The sequence below is a fragment of the Gavialis gangeticus genome, unplaced genomic scaffold, assembly GCF_001723915.1.
Source record: "Gavialis gangeticus isolate Ggan-Ray unplaced genomic scaffold, GavGan_comp1, whole genome shotgun sequence".
Lineage (NCBI taxonomy): Eukaryota > Metazoa > Chordata > Crocodylia > Gavialidae > Gavialis > Gavialis gangeticus.
The window spans coordinates 68,176,441-68,182,259 of record NW_017729034.1 but is presented as its reverse complement, the minus strand read 5'-3'; the positions used below and the strand labels follow the sequence as shown (position 1 = coordinate 68,182,259).

At 42.6% G+C, this 5,819-nt stretch overlaps 1 protein-coding gene and 1 long non-coding RNA gene across 2 annotated transcripts in view; both read right to left on the bottom strand.

The window, feature by feature from the left end:
• PARK2 (parkin RBR E3 ubiquitin protein ligase) overlaps positions 1 to 5,819 on the bottom strand; it is a 1,789,008-nt gene that overhangs the window by 1,700,971 nt on the left and 82,218 nt on the right. The gene's annotated exons all lie outside the window — the stretch shown is intronic.
• The window catches only part of LOC109304411, an 18,420-nt gene that overhangs the window by 6,071 nt on the left and 6,530 nt on the right, over positions 1 to 5,819 (bottom strand). The gene's annotated exons all lie outside the window — the stretch shown is intronic.

The following is a 5,819-nucleotide window of genomic DNA, read 5'->3' as shown; positions in this document are numbered from 1 at the left end:
TGGACCAACAGCTCCCTGGCCCCTCCCCACCCAGTGCCCCTCACTCCTGACCCGCAGACCCCTGTCCCCCCCCAGCCCAGCTGCCCAAGCAGCTCCCACGTCGCATGCACACCCATACGCACACACCCATACACACAGCATCACTTTACCTAGCTTGCCAAGGCCCATGCAGGGAGCACATGGCCCCCAATAGCCAGTCACCTTACCTGCTGCTCCCAGCCCCAAGCAGTCCCAGGCAGCCAGCCTGGGAGAGTAGAGGAAGAGCAAAAAACCTGGACATTTCTTATTTTAAAAACCCGCCCAGATGCAGAACAGGGGACCAAAAAAGAGGACATGTCCAGGAAAACCCAGACATATGGTAACCTATCAAACCCAGCATTTGAACTGTATAAAGCAGGAGTCAGCAAACTTTTCGAGGAGTCAGCCAAATGTATGCAACTTTGATGCTGCTGCAGGCTGCCAATTCAGCAGCAAGGGCTCAGAGCAGGAAGCTTGAAGTGCCACCTTAATACAGCTTTAATGCAACCCTCTTAAATCATCATTGTAATGTGGGCACTTTAACAGAACCATTGTAAATGGGCACTTTAACATGGCTCCTGTTCACTGGTGGCTTCCCTCTCCCTTATCCCCTGCCCCCCATCAGAAAGAATCAGACCTTTGCCAGCTGGATTCAGCCCCTGGGCTGTAGATTGGCAATTCCTGGATAAGGCGCCTTATTCTGTAAAATATTGAGACTATTCAAGTTCCTATTAACTTCAGTGGAACATGAGGGTACAATGCCTTCAAAAAGGTGCTTAACGTGGCAGGATTAAGCTTAAAAAAAGGCAACATCAAATTGAATTACACTATATAACAAACGTTGACAGTAAATACAAGTATGCATGGTTATAAAAGGCACTATTAAAACTGTTGTTTTAGAGCAAGGTAGGTTGAGGTGCACATTATTTTTAACACTGCTTCACTTTAAAGCAATTTTATATAAACAACAGAATTTAATATGGACATATTTCACCATTTGAATACAAAAGACCGAGTAAGAAGAGGTACAAAATACAAAGTCTCAAAATGTCAAGGAAGTCTAATAAATAATAAAAATGATGATGAAACCTAGCTTTTTAAATTATTTTTCATTCAGCTCTCAAACCTCTTCATATGAGTGGGAAGTATCATTAGTCCAATTTTACAGACAGGGGAACTGAGGCTAAGAAGGGAAGTTATTTGCCCATAAGGACATAATACATTAGTGGTATAGCTGAGACTAGGAACCACATCTCCAATGTTCTCTACCGTATGCCACAATAGCCCTTCAAAAACCCCCAAACAAATGATGCATTTACCCTAACCCAAGACGACTTTGAATTTAAGATTACCCCCTCAACAATTGGATTCTACGCATGGAAAATGCATAAATTTGTCATAATTTCCCATGTATAGAATATAATTATTGGAGGATTGTCTTAAATTTGTGCCCCCCACTGCTGCAGCAGGGCAAGCAGCAGCAGCAAAGCCAGTAATGCAGGAGCAGGTGGCAGTGAGGTGGGGGGGGGCAATGGAGGGCAGGTGGTGGGGGAGCAGGGAGGCAGTAGCAACAGCTCTGGAACTGGTTCTGGATCTGCTGCCACTGTTGTTACATAGCTTATCAGGGGCCAGAGCAACCATGTGCTCTGGGTTAGAGCAGGGCTGGAGCCAGGAATACCGGGTTAATGACAGCAGTGGGGGCAGGGGGCCAGAGGCAGCAGCAGGTAGTTAGCAGGGCAGATAGGGAGAGTAGGGAGGTGGCAGGGAGGGGCAGATGCTGCGGGGGCAGAGGCAGTTGGGGAACAGTGGCTATGGCTCTGAATCCAAGCCCACTTCAGGGCCAGAGTTAAAGGCACAGCTGCAGTCATAACTGATGCTTTCCCGTCCCATACCCACTGATGGGGAAAGGGTTTTTTTTCTCTGTGTTAAGTGGATGGGGAACTCTCATCTCCGATATGGGTTAATATGGTAACACACCACTGCCCCAAACCCAGAAGACACTCCACATAACACAAGAAGCTGGCAAAATGTTTATTAACAAGGACTTAGATGAAAAGTAATTTCTATTATTAGGAGCTTGCCATTGTCAGAGACAAAGATTCAACAAGTCTGTATTGTAGTTTCAAAGTGAGTAGTGTTTAATTCACTACAGGAAATAATGTGTGTTACATAACAGATCTTGAAGTAGATGCTTCATGGAGCATGATGTTCCTCACACTACTTTGGAAATATTGGTCTGATGCCTGACTACGTTTGAAAGCAAACTACTTTACATATATTTACTGCAAGTCTTTTTCTTTAACAGAGCAACTACCGAAACCATTTTTCAGTAAACCTCAAAACTATTTGTCATGTTTTTTTAAACGTACTTTTTATTGATATAAACCACTTTGAGTTCAGCTTGATTTATAATGTAGATTTCCATTGTGTGTTAGTTTTTCTACAGCTGCTCTTACATGCCATTTCTATTCAGGTATATTACACAGAACAAAAAGTTGGGCATAAAAAGTAATGTGCCACTATAATTTGAAAATATTCATCTCATTCACGTTCCCCTGCCTCCACTAAAAGATTTATAACACGTCTAAACAGGAATTGATGAATTCATCAGCATCTGGGACATTTTGATCATAATCAATAACATAATTTTACCCTTTAAATGGGATTTCAATTAAAGTGCATTTTTCAAAGTAATTTTACTTTTATGATAAAAATAGTTTCTTTTCAGACAAACAGTATTAACTCATTTGATGCCATCTGCATTTCAAAGGATATTAAAATGATGCAGCTCTACAAAGACAATACCATACTTTAAGGAAAGGAAGTAAAATTCATTGTCATTGTGCTGTTTTGCAGGTCAAATAAAAAGGTACAATATTTTTTAAATAAATACATCTGAACATGAAGATTTATCACCATCAAGCTTCTTTGCAGTAGCTTAGAAGGATCCCTACTTATAAGAGACCTTCACCCTGGAGAAAGAAACAAGAGAGAGTAGCAGAGTAGTATAAGCATATCGTTTAGGCTAGCTGGTGTTCTTAAGGGCACCAAACCCTAAGTCTATATCTAGAGGCCTCTTCAGCTCTTGGAGTTATGTGGAGCAGGAAACCCCAGCAGTATATGCAAGGATTTTGCCTGTAAAACAGCCTGCCCTTCTGCATCAGCAGCAAAAAAAGTGACAGGAGCCTCCACGGGAGGTCGAGGATCCACCTCCCAAAACTTAAGATTTAAACTGAAGAACACTGCCACCCACTCTTTTCTCCTTTCCTACAGTTCCTGTCTTCTCCTAGCTTCCAAGAAAATCCACAGCCACTTCCAACTCTAACAGGCAAGCCAATAAATTATTCCTATGGGCGAAGATGACCAAGAACAGTAGCAGAGTGGGATTAGATAGAACATCACAAACTTCACATTAAATTAGATCACGTGACATCATTGGAAGACATTTGGACTTTTGTCTCTGGAGGGGATGATGCCTAGTAGAAAAGCATAAGGTGGAATTTGGTGTGTGGTACATAAGATGTTCATTCCTTCCATCTGGGGGTACTTTGCTCCATTTTGCATAGAAAACTATATTTATACTGAAATAAGAAATGGAAAAATGTAAATGTAAGAAAGAATCTGGGCCACATCTCCTTTGACTCATTGAACACAAAATTGTCATGCTGGTAAAAATGAAAATTAAATCAAATAATGTAATCTGATTATCTCCAATGATCACTTGTCATTGTTTGAACTGCTCCAGGTACTGAGAGACTTTTAGCCTTCACTTATATGTGGCAGATGTTGGTCTTGGCAAGCAAGGTCTCATTGTGACTTCATTTCATTTTTGTAGACGGGCTTCTGGCTTGAGTCTGGTTCTCTGCACAGGGGAGCTGAAGTAGTCCTTAACTAAAGAAGGATGAAAAGAGAGGATAAACATGTCTGTCATCTGTGCTGAGCTGTATCTATAGCCATATAAAGAAGCTGAAATGCATTTTGATTGTTCTGATTCATTATACATTGATCAAATAGCCAAGGTGCAGGACACCATCAAACAGGTTTTTATGCATGGATGAGACCTGCCCACCTTCAAATCACTGGAAAGCTCCCCTTATTTTCACAGGAACCAGGGTTTTATCTAGAACCTTCACACCTAAAGCTGAATATTTTTAGGATCAAGGAAAGGAAAAACTATAAGAACTGTGGTATGTGAAGAAGGACGTGGAGAACCTGGAGAGGGTCCAGAGGAGGCCACCTGTATTGTTGAGGGCCTCCGTGGCCAGCCCTATGAGAAGAGGCTGAGGGACCTGAATCTCTTCAGTCTCCGCAAGAGGAGACTGAGGGGGGATCTTGTCGCTGTGTACAACCTTATCAGGGGCCAGCAGCAGGGACTTGGGGAAAGTCTGTTCAGCAGGGCCCCCCTTGGAGTCACTAGGAACAATGGACACAAGCTGAGGGAGGATAGGTTTAGGTTAGATATTAGGAAGAACTACTTCATGGTAAGGGTGGCCAGAGCCTGGAATAGGCTTCCCAGAGAGGTGGTGCTCTCACCTTCCCTGGAAATCTTCAAGAGGAGACTGGACAGGCACCTGGCTGGGGTCTTATGACCCCTGCCATCCCCCAGTGCTCATTCCTGCCCATGGCAGGGGGTTGGACTAGATGATCTGTCTAGGTCCTTTCCCACTCATTGATTCTGTGGTTCTATGTTTCAAGAGGCAAGGACAGCATGGTCAGCAAGGTTCTGAAAATGTGAAGATTTTTTGGTGGTATTTCTTTTAGAGTGAAGTTTGAAGAACTCATGAACATGATGATTTGCTTAAAGCCACATATGCTTCTGCAGTTTTAAGAATAGACATTAACCATGTAGTCATATCTGAGGAACTGCTTTGTCTGTTTGTCAACAGATCTAGATAGAGGCAGCATCCACACCGATGGTCAACTGGTTTTAGTCAACCCTGAAAAGAAAACGTCTGCCTTGATGCCTGGGGAAAATCTAAGTTTTTTTCCAAAGGAAAACTAAACCTACTGGTCAAAGGCCAACAGGAAAATAGGGTCACTGAGCTGCAAGAACAAGCATTTTTGGTATCTCAACTGCCTCTCGTAGTTTCATCAAGCGCCAGTGGAGCACAAGTGCCATGTTTATTAGTTTCACTGCTGGCACAGATTTCAGGGACAATAATAGCTGCTAGAACTGTTTATTTCAGCTTGCTACATCTTGGGAACTCTCTCGGCACCAGAGTCACTTGAGCTGCCTGTGTCCAAACTCAAGAAGAGACACAGCATCAGCTTATACCTGGTTTGCATTTGTAAGTTAATTTTCATTAGCTTTCCCACCAAGTATCCCTATACTAATGGTGAGGAAGCAATGAGATAGATATTTCAAGTCATGAATTATGACATTAGGATAAGTGATAGAATAGCAAACAAAGGGAAGTAAGCCAATTAAATTGCAACGGATTTTCTGTTTTGGGAGTCTTCTATGTGGTATCCATGTGCAGATCCCTAGTTCTCTGGTGCTATAATTTTAAGGCCCAGTTGGGAGATTCACATTTTTATGTCATTCTCCTGAGTTTCTGAGGCTCTTTAAATATGGCATAGGAGTCTGTCTCCCCAAAAATGGATGGCAGCAGATGCCCTCCAGGGGAGCTGGGAAACATGAGTCATTCTAGACTACTAAACTGGGTGCATACTGTTGACTCAAGAAAAAGAACTGATAGGAAGCAGCCACGGATAATGCCAGATGTTCCATTTATATCTTTCCCAGCAGGTGTCACTACAGTGTAGCACTACTATAAAATCTTACAAGGGTGACAATTATG